The following is a 16,395-nucleotide window of genomic DNA, read 5'->3' on the forward strand; positions in this document are numbered from 1 at the left end:
CGTGAGCCTCTGTTGCGCTGTGTGCGGCTGAGTTCGAGTCAAAATTCAGCTGCAGATCAAACAGAAAGACCCTCCCCCGCGCCCCCACCCCTGCCGCCCACCAGTTGGGATGAAAAAGGCCTCCCAGCTGAGGCTGGGCTTTCAACAGCAGCTGTCGTGGCTAGGCCGCGGCTGGGCCGTCACCTCCCTGTCATCTCTGAGTGCCTCCCCCTGTAGCTGTGAAGTGCAGGCTTTGGAACGACTCCGCGGTCTCTATTTTTAGGACGTGATGGTGCTTGGCCCGATGCCGTCGAGCTGCCAGCACTTAGCTGGTCCCCAGACCGCCCTTGGTGAGCATTCATGAGCGTCTTAGCACACACAGGTCACAAGGCTTCCGGAAAGGAAGTTCTGCTGGTGTGCAGGACCCTGGGCCTCTGGCTGGGCTTGGAGTGGCGGAGTGTTCCTTGCAGGTGCACTGCCTCCCACAGGCAGCGCCTGAGTTCTCCGAGCCCTCCCCCTGGGTCCCAGGTCCTGGCTTGGAGTGGTGGGGAGTGGCCCTTGCAGGTGCACTGCCTCCCACAGGCAGCGCCTGAGTTCTCTGGGCCCTCCCCCTGGGTCTTCCGGGCCCTCCCCCTGGGTCCCAGGTCCTGGCTTGGAGTGGTGGGGAATGTTTCTTGCAGGTGCACTGCGTTTGGGAGCTTTCTGTGTCTGCCAGGGCTCTGTCCTCCCACGGGCAGAGCCTGAGTCCTCCAGGTCCTCCCCTTGGGTCCCAGGTCCTGGCTTATGCCACACGGTCTGACCCCAGCCACTGTTGCTGGCAGCTTTCTTCTTGTCAGCCAAGTGGGTGCAGTTTTTCTTGAACTGTTTTAGGTGGGATTTATGCTCACACAGGCAGTATGTGATGTCTCAGCTTAAGAAATCAAGAAAGTGCCACGGAGTCCGGGATGCCTTCGACGGCTGCCACCATGGAGCTCTGACTGGGGGAGGCCGCTGGACATCCTGTGGGCCTCCTTGTCTCCCTGCCTGGGGGGTCACTTGCACCATGTGCTCACATATCCAGACGGGTGTGGCTGGTGCGGCAAGCACACCTGTCCCCCTTCACTGACCGGCTTGGCCCAGCCCCCAGCTGAGCTCCGCGGCGCAGTGTGGGCCCTGTGAATGGCACCAGCTCCCCAGGGGCTGAGGGCACCTTCCCGTCAGGTGTGGAGGCCAAGGGCGGCTTCCTGGGCCTTGTCTGTGTCAGCAGGGTTGCTGTTCGTCTTTTCTATTTTTCTTAAGATTATTTGTTTACTTATTTGCAAGATTGACAACGGAAGGAGAACTGAGAGCTTCCAGCTGCCAGGTTACTCCCTAAGTGGCCTCCACAGCCAAGGCTGAGCCAGGTGGAAGCCAGGGTCACTGCGGGCTCTCTCCTGTGGGGGCAGGAGCCCAGGACCGGGGCACCTGCTGTGCCTTTCCAGGTGTGCGCAGGGAGCGGCGGGCAGTGGGGCAGCGGGCTTGGCCTGGCACTCTCACGAGTGGTGTCTGAACCGGCTGTGTCGTGGTGCCCCCCACACCTGTGCTGGTCACTGTGGCCTCAAGGGCCAGGCCCTCGTGGAGCCTAGCAGAATGAGGACTGGTGGTGGTGTGCCCACATGGCAGTTCCCACAGCTAGCAAATGTAGTTAAAAATGATGGCACAAGGGCAGGTGTCAGTTGCTGGGGTCGGGACACCTGCCCCCTGCCAGCATGCACCATGGGGAGCAGCGGGTGGTGCCGGAGGATGGTGCCAGCAGATGGTGCCAGCGGATGGCTTTTGCCTGGCCGGTCTGAACTGCCGGAGCCATTTGTGCCGTGTGCCAGCAGGTGGGAGAGCTCTTTGTTTCTTTACCTTTCAAACAAGTAAGATAAGTTTTTAAAAATGCTTTGAAAAACTTGATCCAGACTTGGGAGTGTTCATGGATGTTACTCGTTTGCTCTCGGCTTGTTGAGCTCAGAGACCCGAGGAAGCCCCCGGAGGTGCTGGCAGCAGTAGTCATGGCCCGCTGGGCCTGAGGCCCCCTCCATGTCTCAGGGTCAGGAGCGTCTTCCCTACTCGGCTTGTCTGGAGGGCGATGTGCGGCCCCTGGGCTCTGCTGCTCCCACATGTCCTGGGGGTGGGCATAGAAGGCCTCGCAGAGCGACCCTGGGAGCGAGGCTGCTCCCGTAGCTGGGGTGGGGCTGTGGTACAGAATGAAGGCTGTGGCTCTGCTGTGGCCTGGGATGGGGCTCCGGGCTCTCCTCAGCAGATCAGAGTCCTGGGGGCCTGGTGCTCGTGCAGGAAGACATACCAGCAGCGTCCATCCCAGCGGCCCGCAGGTCTGGGCAGGCAATCCCTGGTGCCCTGGTGCAGTGGCCAAGGGAGCTTCGTGGCAGGAATGCCTTTGCTATGTTGAGCAAGGATGGAGATGGGGAGCTCTGGGGAGGAGCTCTGACGTGCAGGGTTCCCTGATGTGGAGTTGTACAAACGAGCCCTGGGGGCGTCTGCTAGTGTCACCACTGGGCTTCCTCAAGGTCTCTGGTTGTAGCCTGCTTCGAGTGGCCCCTGCCGAGGCCAGCCCAAGGATACGCTGACTTGGTGACCACTAGCTGTGCTAAACCCCTGAACCTCTGCACTGTGAGGCTGTGATGGGACTCCCCCTGGGGCCTGGGGCCTGCTTCGCCATTGCAGGTGGCTGGGGAGAGGGGGCATTGTGCTGGGGGCCCACACCTTGCAGGTGGCTGGGGAGAGGGGGCGTTGTGCTGGGGGCCCACACCTTGCAGGTGGCTGGGGAGAGGGGGCGTTGTGCTGGGGGCGGCCCACACCTTGCAGGTGGCTGGGGAGAGGGGGCATTGTGCTGGGGGCCCACCCCTGCCAGGCCCGTCGGTCTGCCGCCTGCTGTTCACCTTTCTCTGCACAGGTGAAGTGAACTCAGGGCTTCCAGGGGTCACGTGTCCCTGCGGGTGGGCCATGCTTGGGCACAGGCATGGTCAGCGTGTACTGGCCGGGTCTAGCTGTGGCTCCGCCTGGGCCTGTGAGCCGTGGGCTGGGGGCTTTCTGCTGCACTTAAGGGTATAGCTGGAGCCTGTTGGTTGTCTCTCTTCCCGCAGGACTCCAGAAGACCTTTCCAGATTCATTGTGGAGCTGCAGCAGAGAGAACTCGCCCTGCAGGACAGGAACAGCAGTGTCACCAGCAGGTACGCTGTGCCCAGTGGCCGAGCCGTGTACTTGGTCTGCCTTGGGAAGGCGGGCTTTGAGGGTGGACATTGCCTGTGTTCTTGCTGTGTGGGGTGGCATTGTGGTCCTGACACCCCACCATGTCGCCACTTAGGCTCTGCTGGTCCAGCTCATGCCTGCGTCTTCCCAATGTGTGGGCTCCGTGAGACCTGGTCTTGGTGCTGGGGTTCAAATGTGTGTGGGCTGTACTCTCCAGGGTGGCATTGCACAGCTCTGACTGACCTATCACAGCCCAGCAGGGAGCTGGCTGGGTGGCTCATGGCCTGTGCCAGGCCATCCTCCCAACCTGAGATGGGCATTCCATGGTTTGGTCCAGTTCTGGCGTGACCCCGAGTGGACGGATTTCAGAGTCTGGCTCCCCAAGCCTAACCCATGTCAGGGCCCGTGGCAGGGTTCTCGCCCCCGTGTGGCCTGCGCTGTGGCTCTAGGGTCCGTGTGTTCTGCTGGCCTGGAGGGTAACGCTGTCCGCATGGTATGCTTCTTGCTGTTGAGGTCTGCGTGTGAAGGGCCTGGAGCTGAGATCTGCTGGTGTCTCCTCAGCAGGGTCCATTCCTCAGGCTCGACAGCGCCAGCCCCCAGCACAGTGCTCTGCTTCCCAGTACCTGTGTCTTAGCAGGCCGGGGCGCCCAGGAGCGGCTGCACATAGGGCCGAGGGGCAGGGACGGTCCAGAACTGCCCACTCTCCTGGCCCTGCGTGTGCCCTGCAACCTGAAGTGCACATGTTTATTTTTAAAAAGTATTTATTTATTTAAAAGGCAGAATTAGAGGTATCTGCTGTTTCTCCCAAGTGGCCTCGATGACCCCACCTGGGTCAACTGATTTCAGGCGCCACCCGCTTCCCCTGGGCCTCCGGGGTGGGGTGGCAGGAGTTTACGTGGACCAAATCCTGCTGCTTTCCCAGCTGTGTTAGCAGGGGACTGACTGGGAAGTGGAGCAGTTGGCAATTGAATTCGCACCCATCTGGAATACCAGCTCGGGGGGCAGAGGCTTAACCTGTGCTGCCCTGCTGGCCCCGGCTCTGAGTCTTGCTCAGAGTTCCCCAAATCACTCTGAGCACCTGTCCAACCCCGTCCTCACCGGCCTTGGTGGAGGGTAGCCTGTACCAGAGTCCCTCATTAGCAACACTCAGGGTGAACTGAGGGTGTGTGTGTCACCTGGGGTCGCTCGGCGTGTCCTGGGCTGAGGGTGCGCGTGTCACCTGGGGACGCTCGGCGTGTCCTGGGCTGAGGGTGTGCGTGTCACCTGGGGACGCTCGGCATGTCCTGGGCTGAGGGTGTGTGTGTCACCTGGGGACTCTCGGCGTGTCCTGGGCTGAGTGTGTGCGTGTCACCTGGGGACGCTTGGCGTGTCCTGGGCTGAGGGTGCGCGTGTCACCTGGGGACGCTTGGCGTGTCCTGGGCTGAGGGTGCGCGTGTCACCTGGGGACTCTCGGCATGTCCTGGGCTGAGGGTGTGCGTGTCACCTGGGGTCGCTTGGCGTGTCCTGGGCTGAGGGTGTGTGCATGACACCTGGGGTCGCTTGGCGTGTCCTGGGCTGAGGGTGCGCGTGTCACCTGGGGACTCTCGGCGTGTCCTGGGCTGAGTGTGTGTGTGTCACCTGGGGACGCTCTGCATGTCCTGGGCTGACGGTGTGCGTGTCACCTGGGGACGCTCGGCGTGTCCTGGGCTGAGGGTGTGCGTGTCACCTGGGGATGCACGGCGTGTCCTGGGCTGAGTGTGTGCATGTCACCTGGGGACGCTTGGCGTGTCCTGGGCTGAGTGTGTGCATGACACCTGGGGATGCTCGATGTGTCCTGAGGGTGTGTGTGTCACCTGGGGACGCTCGGAGTGTCCTGGGCTGAGGGTGTGTGTGTCACCTGGGGATGCTTGGCGTGTCCTGAGGGTGTGCATGACACCTGGGGACGCTCGGCGTGTCCTGGGCTGAGGGTGTGTGTGTCACCTGGGAACCCTTGGCGTGTCCTGAGAGTGTGCGCATGACACCTGGGGACTCTCGGCATGTCCTGGGCTGAGGGTGTGTGTGTCACCTGGGGACGCTCGGCACGTCCTGAGCTGAGGGTGCGCATGACACCTGGGGACGCTCGGCATGTCCTGGGCTGAGGGTGTGCGTGTCATCTGGGGACGCTTGGCGTGTCCTGGACTGAGGGTGTGTGCATGACACCTGGGATCACTTGGCGTGTCCTGGGCTGAGGGTGTGCGTGTCACCTGGGGACTCTCGGCGTGTCCTGGGCTGAGGGTGTGTGTGTCACCTTGGGACTCTCGGCATGTCCTGGGCTGAGGGTGTGAGTGTCATCTGGGGACGCTCGGCGTGTCCTGGGCTGAGGGTGTGCGTGTCACCTGGGGACGCTCGGCGTGTCCTGGGCTGAGGGTGTGTGTGTCACCTGGGGATGCTCGGCGTGTCCTGAGGGTGTGTGTGTCACCTGGGGACTCTCGGCATGTCCTGGGCTGAGGGTGTGCATGACACCTGGGGACGCTCGGCGTGTCCTGGCTGAGGGTGTGTGCATGACACCTGGGGTCGCTTGGCGTGTCCTGGGCTGAGGGTGTGCGTGTCACCTGGGGACTCTCGGCGTGTCCTGGGCTGAGGGTGTGCGTGTCACCTGGGGACTCTCGGCGTGTCCTGGGCTGAGGGTGTGTGTGTCACCTGGGGATGCTCGGCGTGTCCTGAGGGTGTGTGTGTCACCTGGGGACTCTCGGCGTGTCCTGGGCTGAGGGTGTGCATGACACCTGGGGACGCTCGGCGTGTCCTGGGCTGAGGGTGTGTGTGTCACCTGGGGATGCTCGGCGTGTCCTGAGGGTGTGCGTGTCACCTGGGGACACTTGGCGTGTCCTGGGCTGAGTGTGTGCGTGTCACCTGGTAGCATGCCTGGGTTTTAGGCTCTGTCAGGACTTGCAGGTGGTGACCAGAGAGAAGCGGCTTGGAGCACTGGGTGATCAGGCTGGTGGCTCCTGCGGCCTGAGGTGGCTGCCTGCACAGATGTCCTGTGCAGTGTGGGGATGGCCCAGGCTCCAGTGATTCCCTTAGTCCTCAGCTCCAGGCAAGGGTGGCCTTCCCTGCGCAAGTGGCTCAGTTGTTACGCTCCAGTGGTTAGTCATGTGGGGTTGGCACCTGGGCAGGTAGGGTTCTAGGGAAAGGTCATGTGGCCGTGACCACAGCTGGAGCCCCTGGTGCCCTGTGTGGGCTGCCCTTCCCAGGGGATGGAGCCTGGCCTGGGAGCTGTCAGCCACAGCCTGGCTTGTGAAGGAGGGGCAAAGGGCTCTGACAGTTTATCAGCAGCTGTAGAAAGGGTTTGTTTCTTTCTTTCTTTCTTTCCTCTTTCTCTCTTTCTTTCTTTCTTATTTATTTATTTATTGGAAAGGCAGATCAGATTTACAAAGAGAAGGAGAGACAAAGATCTTCCGTCTGCTGGTTGACTTCCCAAATGGCCACAATGGCCAGAGCTGAGCTGAGCTGAAGCCGGGATCCCCTTCCAGGTCTCCCGCGCGGGTGCAGGGTCCCAAGGCTTCAGGCCATCATCACCTGCTTTGCCAGGGAAGTGGAGCAGCCAAGACATGAGCTGGTGATCATATGGGATCATGGTGCTTGCAAGGTGAGGGTTGAGCCCTGGGCCGGGCCCGGGCCTTGGGAGTGGGTGGCGATGTTGGGCTGTGGTCCCTTCAGTGGATGTGAACATCCTTGGTGATGAAGAGGACTTCTGCTTTTGGAGCCACTGTCAGATGAAAAAGGCGTTACAGATGATCTCAAATCAGACCTGTGACGTTTGCATGGTGTCCTCGTCCTTCCACTTTGAAAGGACACAGAAGGAACTGGAAGGAGCGGGAGCTCCTCCCTCAGCGTGGTGAGGTCCTCCAGCGCCCTGGCTGTGGCCGCTGTCCACCTGCATGTGGGCTGAGCAGCTGGGAGTGGAGCCCTGCCGTGGCGGGTGGATGTCTGAGTGGATCCTGACCCAGGCCCGGAGACTGCCATGGTCACTCCGTGGAGAGGAGGCTGCGTTTCTGTGCAGCTCAGACATGTTCTCAGGAGTGCACGGGGCGTCTGCCCCCCAGGGGCTGGGGCCGCACGGGGCGGCTTGGCTCCATCTCAGAAGGGTGAGGAGGGCGGTGGTGATGCTGAGCGTGGGGAGAAGTGTAGCATTCAGTGGGCATGAGCCTGCACCAGACGCTGTGCCAAGTGCTTCCTGTGCCGTGTCTTTATGTGACCCTCCAGGGAGCTGGAGCTGCCCCCTGCGGTGCGACAGATGCTCCATGCCCAGGTTGAGCAGGAGGAACGAGGGTACCCTCCAGGGCATCGGGCACCTGTTTGTACCTCCACAGAGACCCTGGTTGGAACATTTGTGGGTGCACTGCCTCCTGCTCGTCCAGAGCCTCATGTGCCCCTCCTCAGGCTGGAGGTGGCCGTGGGACTGAGTGGACATAGCTCTCTGCCTCTGGCCTCCTGTGGTCACTCAGCCTTCTGGGCTCAGATCCAGAGCTGTGCCCCTGTGCGGCTGCTGCAGCCCCTGCAGCCGGTCGTAAGGGTCATGTTCTGTTGTCTCTAAGGAGCCATTGGCCAGAGGCCACCTGCTTTGCTCTTCACTGGGTGCCTGTGATGCTCTCCTCTCCAGCTGGCCTTGGCTGGCCTTCCTGCGGTGCTCCCCACTCCAGCTGGCCTTGGCTGGTCTTCCTGCGGTGCTCCCCACTCCAGCTGGCCTTGGCTGGTCTTCCTGTGGTGCTCCCCGCTCCAGCTGGCCTTGGCTGGCCTTCCTGTGGTGCTCCCCCGCTCCAGCTGGCCTTGGCTGGCCTTCCTGCGGTGCTCCCTGCTCCAGCTGGCCTTGGCTGGTCTTCCTGTGGTGCTCCCTGCTCCAGCTGGCCTTGGCTTGGGTGCTGCTGCTTGGGGCCCTGGCTGTTGTCGTGGCAGATGGTGCTGCTGTCTGAAGAGTGCTCAGGAACATGTGCGTGAGCTAAGTTCTGTGCCCCTTTCCCCGTCCGTCATAGTGGGGTGTACGTGGTTGGGCTTTCCTGGCAGTGGCCAGCTGAGGTCAGTGGCTGGCGTCCTCCCCGTATCTTCTCCACTCCCTGGGTTCTTGGCCATCCTCTCAGGCTGTCCACAGGCCTCGTCACGTGTACCTGACTGTGCTCTCCGGCCGCCAGAGGCCAGGCAGGCCAGCGAAGGGTGCGTCAGGTGGCAGTGGCTGCCGGCTCGGGCTGCCTGTGTTCACACCTTGGCTCTATTGTTGTGGATCCCACTGTTGTCAGAGGATGTAACTGGCCTGTCCGTGAGACCTGAGAACGACCGTCCCCCTGCAACAGGAGCAGCGTGCTCTGCGGCTCACACCCCGGGCTTGCAGGGCATCATCCTCATCCCTGTTTTGAGGAACTGGGATGAACTGGGTACTTCAAAATGCTCGTGAGAAAAGGCAATTTGAAGAAAAATTAGTTTGATTCAAGAGAATTTTGGTGTCTGTGCATAGATGCTTAATATTGTGTGTTCTTCGTCGGGGACCTGGGATGGGTGGGAGGCTGGGTGGGGCTACTCCCTTTATCTCCCCTTTACCCCAGATACAGAAAAAATAAATGTGGAAATAATAGTCTTACCCATTTTCCTGTGGCCCTGGAACCTTTGTGCCCTAATTAATGAACTGTGTAAACATCGTCAGAAATAAAGAAAAAAACTATTGTGTGTGCTTGTGAGCTTTGTGAAGGCACCAGATGTACATGGATGGCCAAATTTGATGTGTGCTGAAATTCTGTTTCCCACGTGCTTTTGGAATGCTGTTGTGATGTGTCAGTGTAGTTGGGTACAGCTGGGGTGAGCTGGTTCGTGGTGCTGGCCCGAAGGTCTGTGATGGGGCAGGTGTGCGCCACAAGACCAGGACACCTGTGGGAGCTAACCTTCAGCTGCGCTCTCCTGTATGGGTGCTGTTTCTAATCCCAGCAGCCCTGCATCCCACCCAGCTCCCTGCTGTGGCCTGGGGAAGCAGCAGAGGATGGCCCAAAGCTTTGGGAGACTGGGAGGAATCTTCTGGCTCTTAGCTTTGGAGCAGTGTGGCTCTGGCCATTATGGCCGTTTGGGGAGTGACCATCTCTGTCTCGCCCACTATCTCTCTGTAAATTTCAAGTAAAATAAATCTTAGAAACAAAACAAAACAAAGCAAAAATAAGACATCCCTTGGGTCTCCTGTTAGAGTGCTTTGGTTCTGATGTCTTTCCTTTGGAGGCAGCTTCCTGTCTAGTGTACGTCCGAGGGGGCAAGGTCAGGCATCTGGGTTGCTGCCATCTATGTGTGAGAGGGGGATTGAGTTCCCAGCCCTGGGTCGGGCCTGGTCCAGCTCTGGCTGTGGCGGGCATCATTGGAGACTGAGTAGTTCATCAGATGGAAGACCTGTCTCCCTCCTTTATTGGTCCCTGTGTCTTTCAGTTAAATAAAGTTAGAGGAGAAGGGGAACGGCTTAGGTGCCAGGTGTGGAAGGCGACACAATGGATCTGGTGAGCTGGCGTGCTGCTCAGGACCCTCAGCTGCTCGTCTCACACGTACACTTGTGGTGCAAACACAAGTTAACAAGCTGAGGCAGGGGCAAGCCCACCTGTGTCCAGTAGACTGCTCACACTCCACGGTGACTGTCCTCACATCCTTCAGTGACTGTCCTCACACTCCACGGTGACTGTCCTCACATCCTTCAGTGACTGTCCTCACACTCCACGGTGACTGTCCTCACATCCCTCGGTGACTGTCCTCATACTCCACTGTGACTGTCCTCACGTCCTTCAGTGACTGTCCTCACACTCCACGGTGACCTCACACTCCACGGTGACTGTCCTCACATCCCTCGGTGACTGTCCTCACACTCCACGGTGACTGTCCTCACACTCCACGGTGACTGTCCTCACATCCTTCAGTGACTGTCCTCACACTCCACGGTGACTGTCCTCACATCCTTCAGTGACTGTCCTCACACTCCATGGTGACTGTCCTCACATCCTTCAGTGACTGTCCTCACACTCCACGGTGACTGTCCTCACACTCCACGGTGACTGTCCTCACACTCCACGGTGACTGTCCTCACACTCCACGGTGACTGTCCTCACACTCCACAGTGACTGTCCTCACGTCCCTCAGTGACTGTCCTCACACTCCACGGTGACTGTCCTTACGTCCCTTGGTGACTGTCCTCACACTCCACAGTGACTGTCCTCACGCACACAGTGGCTGTTCCTGGCTGGGCCTCATGGCACCCCCTTCCAGGTGACATTGTCCGTTGTGTGCTGTGTGTGCCTTCCCAGTCCAGTCCACCTCTTCCCTGTTATTGCATGTTATGTATGTCTTTGCCCTGTTCCCTTCTGAGGAACCTGGAGAGTGTCCTCTGTGTCCCCCAGCTGTCAGGTGCTCTAGTACGTGAAGGGACCCTGCGCCTTCCTCTTGGCCTCAGTGGCCCTGCTGGCCCCACATGGTCTGGGCACCCCTGACTGATACTCCTTCCCTCATCTTGCTGTGGTGAGCACATCTGTACTCGGTTTAGTTATTTGAGATGCAGAGAGAGGAAGATGTGTTGCAAGAGAAATTCTTACATTCGGTGGTTCACTCCACAGATGGCTGCAAGCAGCTGTCTCCCAGGCCTGTGAGCAGGAAGCTGCATCGGAAGCAGAGTAGCTGGGACACTGGAGGCAGAGTGGTGCAGTGTGTGGTTGTCTCCAGTGGAGGCCGTGCAGTGCAGTGTGTGGTTTTCTGTAGTGGAGGCCGTGCAGTGCAGTGTGTGGTTTTCTGCAGTGGAGGCACAGTGTGCAGTTGTCTCCAGTGGAGGCTGTGCGGTGCAGTGTGCGGTTGTCTCCAGTGGAGGTCATGTGGTGCAGTGTGCGGTTGTCTCCAGTGGAGGCTGTGCAGTGTGCAGTTGTCTCCAGTGGAGGCAGTGTGGCGCAGTGTGCAGTTGTCTCCAGTGGAGGTCATGTGGTGCAGTGTGCGGTTGTCTCCAGTGGAGGCCATGTGGTACAGTGTGCAGTTGTCTGCAGTGGAGGCAGTGCAGTGCAGTGTGTGGTTTTCGGCAGTGGAGGCACAGTGTGCGGTTGTCTCCAGTGGAGGCAGTGCAGTGCAGTGTGCAGGCAGTGCAGTGCAGTGTGCGGTTGTCTCCAGTGGAGGCCGTGTGGTGCAGTGTGCGGTTGTCTCCAGTGGAGGCAGTGCAGTGCAGTGTGCAGTTGTCTCCAGTGGAGGCCGTGTGTTGCAGTGTGCGGTTGTCTCCAGTGGAGGCCGTGTGTTGCAGTGTGCGTGTGCTTCCAGTGGAGGCAGTGTGGTGTGGTGTGCGGTTTTCTTGTGGAAAGCTGCATGGTGCCCCCAGAATCCTACCAGGCTCCCCTCCCTGCCGCTGACCTCCCCCAGCTCCATGTGGACATGACAGTGGGCTCTGCATGAATCTCCCTGCCAGCCCACTCTGTTCCCAGGTGTCTGTCGGCACAGGTTTGTGTGCCCAGCTTGTGCTGATGGGCCCAGCATGGTGCACCCTGTGACTCCCGCCTCGGGCTGGGTACGTGATCACCCTGTTGTAGGATGTGCCCAGCCTGTCCCCTGACCAGGGGCTCTCATTGTGCCCCGAGTTTGCCAGCTGTGTTCCCTGTCTGCTTGTCCCCTCCTGTTTGGAGCACTGGTCCCTCCTGGCCGTAAGAACCATCATCCATGTCCCCCTGGGCTTTCCTCCATAAGGGTGGGCTCTGGGTGGGGCATGGCAGGCAAGCCAGTTCTTTGTCCTGGACATGTCTACTGGGTGGGTTAGAAATGCCCTTGCTCCTTTAGACAGTCCACTGACCGCCTGAGAGCTGAGTGGCCATGGGTGTACATGGGCAGTCCAGCAGGTATCTTTGCGAGTGGCTGTGGAGGGGGCATGGCGCTTCCATCTGCTTGTGCCTGCTCCCTCACGGCTTGCAGGGTGTCCTTACAAATGGCTGAGGAGTGTGGATGGGTGTTCTGAGCCTGTGCCCATTCTGCGCCCCTGGGAGACCTCACAGGTGTCCCTGCAAATGGCATTTGCAGCTTGTGCCTCTTCTCTCCCGCCCATGCCTCCTCCATCCCTCACTGGCCTGGTCGGCGGCAGGTGCCTGCTCTGTCCCGCCCATGCCTCCTCCATCCCTGACTGGCTTGGTCAGCGGCAGGTGCCTGCTCTGTCCTGCCCGCCCATGCCTCCTCCATCCCTCACTGGCTTGGTCGGCAACAGGTGCTGATGCAGACAGTTGGTGCCTTGGGTTTCTGGCAGCTGCTGGACAGAGGCCGCCTTGGCTCCCGTCCTGGCCATGGTATCTGTGAGCTCAGAGCCACCCGCAGCGTCCTTGCTTCTGCAGCCAGCCACAGTGCCCCACAGCACCCCACAGCGCCCCAGAGCACCCATGGCAGGTGAATGGCTTGAAACTGTTAGCATGGTGTCCCACTGGAGGCCAGCCTTCCTGTTTGCCCTGAGTCTGAGTGATGGGCTGGCTGCGTTCCTGTCAGTGGTACCTGGACACTGCTTTCCCATGTCTGTGGGAGTGGAAGGCAGGCAGTGTCTGGCTTGGTCCAGATGCTGCTGGGTAGGTGTGACTCTGTAGAGTGCCGGCTGCTCCCTGGGTGGGCCTGGGCCTAACGCTGGGCTCTGGGGCGGGTGCGGGCTGCAGAAGGAGCACAGCTGGTCCGTCAGGGGGCGGGGTGCAGGTTCTGTGTGTGCGTGCATCGTGTGTGTGCCCGTCGGTTCACAGGTGCCCTGAGCACACAGCTGTGGAAGGACTGTGTGCGTGTACACAGGAGCATCGCGAAGAGTGGGGCTGCTGATTCACACCCACGCTCTGAGCCCTGGGCACAACAGCACTGAGGCAGGAAGGGCCAGCTCTTGGCACCCAGGAGGGAAGCCTGACATGGCCAGACCTCAGCTCTGGTATATACCTGGCTAGTGCCCGTGGAGGGGCTTGGCTTGCAAGCCAAGCTCCGAGCCACTTTGGGAAGCTGAGGTGCTCTGGCTGGCTGTGGAGCTGCTGGGACTCTTCTGGCATGCTGCCCCTGTGTCTGCTCTTCGCTGTGCATGGCCCCAGCGCTGAGGCCAGGTTGCCTCTCGGGAGCTGGCTGCAGAGTGGCTGCTGTGTCTGCCAGGTGTGATGTGCCGTGGTGCAGAATGCGTGGGGTCTGGGGGTGCCTCTGCTCTGGGCGCCAGCTGGCTGGCCTCCTCTGCAGCAGCCCTTCATCTCAAGCAGCCGCGGGGGCTTCTCTGTGTAGGGTCGTTGGCGTCTTCCGTGGATGGGAGCAAAGTGGCCTGAAGGGTTGGCCTTCCAGTACATTGCCCGGACGTGGGGGCTGACACTTGGAATTGGCATAGATGGAGCCCGTTCACATGAGGTGTGGGTGATGGTCGTACCCGTCAGATGTTCAGGTTGGGGCTTCTGAGCCTCCCGGGATGCTGCCTGCTGGTTGTGGACGCATCTGCAGTTCCAGTCTGTGCGAGTAGTGAGGGCTGCAGTATCCCCACGGCGTGCTGCAGCCAGCTCAGCTGGTGTGTTCTGCTTCCGGTCGATCCTTGCAGCAGGGGCTTTGTCCAGAGGGGTGGTGACTGCACATAGGTGCGTCCAGGAGTTTGGAGATGACCATGCTGCCCGACTGTGGGGAGACACGGTGCCCCCTCCGAGGCCTCAGCCCTCTGTGCCCCGCCCCCGGTTCCTGCTGGCAGTCAGCATGCTGTCCCCGCAGACATGGCGGTGACGTCTCTGAGGTGTTTGGGGAACGTCAAGGCCAGGGTGATGAGCCTGCTCAGCTTGTGTGGGCTCTGCCTAGGGCTGTGCCTCCCTCAGCCACAGCACAGGGCCCAGGAGGGCCGTCGCCTCTGTCCATGTTGGCTCTGGCCTCGGGCTGCTCGGTGTCCACTCGTGCAGAGAGCAGCGGCCTAGGCCTGACTGACAGGCTGTCCCCGAGCTGGGAGGTTGGGAGGGCGCGGTGTGTGCGCGGGCAGCACCAGGCTGTGGACTGCCTCCTGCAGACCAGGCTGGTCCCCAGCCCCGGCAGCCGCTGGTCAGAGCAGCCAGGCCCAGAGGGAAACTGTTCACTGTCCTTGATCGCGGTCATCTAAATCGACATTGACCAGTTCACAAGCACAGCAAAATCCAGTTTTTCCTGACAAATGATGAATGACACACAATTTACCATATATTTTTTTTGATCCAATTCGTTGTCAGAAATTTCGTTATTGTCAGATATTGTCTCAGAGGGAAGGCACTCAGAGCAATCCAATTTCCCCCGTGGGACGCATGTTGGTGGCACGCCCCAGCTCCCCCATGAGACGTGTGTTGGCGGACACACTCCCAGCTCCCCAGTTCTGCAGGGTTATCCCTTCATTTCTAATCCGAGACAGAGGGAACACTGAAAGTGTCAAGAGTGTGGGTGTGAATGGAATACCAGCTCTCCCACCGGCCTGGCATCCCCCTGTCCCTGGGCAGGACAGGTCCATTCCCGGCTCTCCCACCGGCCTGGCATCCCCCTGTCCCTGGGCAGGACAGGTCCATTCCCGGCTCTCCCACCGGCCTGGCATCCCCCTGTCCCTGGGCAGCAGGTCCATTCCCGGCTCTCCCACCGGCCTGGCATCCCCCTGTCCCTGGGCAGGACAGGTCCATTCCCGCATCTCCCACCGGCCTGGCATCCCCCTGTCCCTGGGCAGGACAGGTCCATTCCCGGCTCTCCCACCGGCCTGGCATCCCCCTGTCCCTGGGCAGCAGGTCCATTCCCGGCTCTCCCACCGGCCTGGCATCCCCCTGTCCCTGGGCAGCAGGTCCATTCCCGGCTCTCCCACCGGCCTGGCATCCCCCTGTCCCTGGGCAGGACAGGTCCATTCCCGCATCTCCCACCGGCCTGGCATCCCCCTGTCCCTGGGCAGGACAGGTCCATTCCCGGCTCTCCCACCGGCCTGGCATCCCCCTGTCCCTGGGGCAGCAGGTCCATTCCTGGCTCTCCCACCGGCCTGGCATCCCCCTGTCCCTGGGGCAGCAGGTCCATTCCCGGCTCTCCCACCGGCCTGGCATCCCCCTGTCCCTGGGCAGGACAGGTCCATTCCTGGCTCTCCCACCGGCCTGGCATCCCCCTGTCCCTGGGGCAGCAGGTCCATTCCTGGCTCTCCCACCAGCCTGGCATCCCCCTGTCCCTGGGCAGCAGGTCCATTCCTGGCTCTCCCACCAGCCTGGCATCCCCCTGTCCCTGGCAGCAGGTCCATTCCTGGCTCTTCCACCAGCCTGGCATCCCCCTGTCCCTGGCAGCAGGTCCATTCCTGGCTCTCCCACCGGCCTGGCATCCCCCTGTCCCTGGGCAGCAGGTCCATTCCTGGCTCTCCCTTCATGATGGAGCTTGTGATCACGTCAGTCTCGTGACGGAAGGCCCACGGGGGGGAGTGATGTTGCCACAGTCAGGTCCTCCCCAGTCTTGGAGCAGCTGCTGCTGTTCCTGGGACACCTGGGCGCTCTGAGCAGTGCCACTGGTAGTGGTGGCGGATCTGCATCTTTGTTCCCTGTGCACCTTGCACATCCCAGCGGCTAGGCTGTCATCCTCTTCTCCCCGAGTCGGTTGCTTGTGTCGTGGGTTTCGGCTGTTTAGGCGACACAGCCACAGATTGGAATGTCATGGGCAGCAGCCTCTGCAGTGTTGGTCTTCCCTGTGGCTGGAGGGCCAGACTATGAGAGCACCTTGCCAGAGCCGCTGCCCCACCGTCTGGTTCAGATGTTGTCCAGGATGGCTGCATGTGGCTCTGGGCATTGCTGGTCCAGGTGATGCTCTGGCCGAGGTCTGTTCTATCTGGTCCTGTTGCTGTGGTCTGTTGGATTTCGTTCTTTGTTGGCGATCCCTTGGACAGGACTGGACAGGAATGCTAGGATGTCCGGCCTCATCGCTGGGCAGCACACAGCTGGCCTGCAGAGCTAGCCGTGCAGCGGCTCCTGTCCGCAGGTGAGTGGCTTCTGGCTCGCACAGCCTTCCTGTCCACTGGCCAGTGTTCGGCTGTGGTCTTCCCCACAGTGACACCACGTACTTTAGCACATGAGCTTGTCCTCTTCATCCAGTGTCCCTGTGGTGGAACGCAGGGCTTCTCTTGTGTCACTCATTCAGTGTGCCCGTCTCCCATGGGGGCTTGTGGCTCAGCCCAGTGGGGGTCTTGTTAGCACCAGCCCTGCAAGATGCCCTTGGTTCTAGTCAGTTTCTTCTGTAGGGCAGGTCTAACTGTCCTTGGGAGCA

The 16,395-nt window shown here is 60.7% G+C and overlaps 1 protein-coding gene across 1 annotated transcript in view; it reads left to right on the forward strand.

Annotated features, from left to right (window-relative positions):
• MAD1L1 (mitotic arrest deficient 1 like 1) overlaps positions 1 to 16,395 on the forward strand; it is a 181,974-nt gene that overhangs the window by 32,327 nt on the left and 133,252 nt on the right. Inside the window, exon 2 of the mRNA XM_058681237.1 lies at positions 3,087 to 3,173. The gene's annotated coding sequence lies outside the window, so the exon portion shown is untranslated. The remainder of the gene's footprint in view (positions 1 to 3,086; positions 3,174 to 16,395) is intronic.

Source organism: Ochotona princeps, chromosome 24 (assembly GCF_030435755.1).
Source record: "Ochotona princeps isolate mOchPri1 chromosome 24, mOchPri1.hap1, whole genome shotgun sequence".
NCBI lineage: Eukaryota > Metazoa > Chordata > Mammalia > Lagomorpha > Ochotonidae > Ochotona > Ochotona princeps.